Below are 947 nucleotides of genomic sequence, written 5' to 3'. Positions count from 1 at the left end.
TGATACTTGCAGTCTCAAAAAATTATTTACGAATAATTAATTGCAAGAATTATTTCCAAGACTATTGATTATGGGTATTTGACAATACTAGAAACAGTTGTATGGTCAGCCAAAAATTCAATCAATTAATATAATACAAAAATGAATTTTTGTTGTTGTAGTTTACTACTGTTTGAAAAAACCACTTTATTAATCATTTATATATAAGTTTAATATTATCTTAATATGGAATAAACACAACTTTTTATATATTTGTTATAACATCAAATCAACTTTTTTCAAACAAAAGAGTTTGTACTCAAAACCACACATATTTATGCAGTGATCAAACAAAATCGAACACACTTGCAACGTATGAATGTGCGACCAACTACCCCGCACAACTAGCTGTAGTAATTCGTGGATGTTACTGCTAAAAAGCGAGAGATGAAATATAATAGAAATGTACTGCAAATTGTACCGCACAATAAAGTGCTTCGGCAAATCAAATGTTGGATTTGTATGCATGCCGTTAATGTACGAATAGAACAGAGAATTCTCATACAATTACCACTATATAAATTTCTATTTCTCATATTACAAGCGTGAACACACGTACATTATTTTGTTAATTTTGTTAATAGCGACAGAAATTTATGAACACATTTGTAACGTATGAATGTGCGGCCAACTTTTCCGCACACATAACGAAAGAGATTCGTGTAGGCATTTGCTGAAAGGGAAAAGACAAAATATAATAGAAATGTTCTGGGATTTGAGTTACAAATTTATGAGCTCAACTAACAACTATAGCAGCTAAGAGAAGCAAATTGATTGAATTTTCATAGACAACAATATTTAATTGTTTTTGCTAAAACTTTGATCTTTAAAAATATATATATAGAAACGCAATAAATAATATTATTTCTCCATATAACGATATATAATTGATTTATATATATTATTTG

The sequence above is a fragment of the Teleopsis dalmanni genome, chromosome 1, assembly GCF_002237135.1.
Source record: "Teleopsis dalmanni isolate 2A chromosome 1, ASM223713v2, whole genome shotgun sequence".
Lineage (NCBI taxonomy): Eukaryota > Metazoa > Arthropoda > Insecta > Diptera > Diopsidae > Teleopsis > Teleopsis dalmanni.
The sequence above is the reverse complement of the archived record's forward strand: the minus strand, read 5'-3'. Positions refer to the sequence as shown.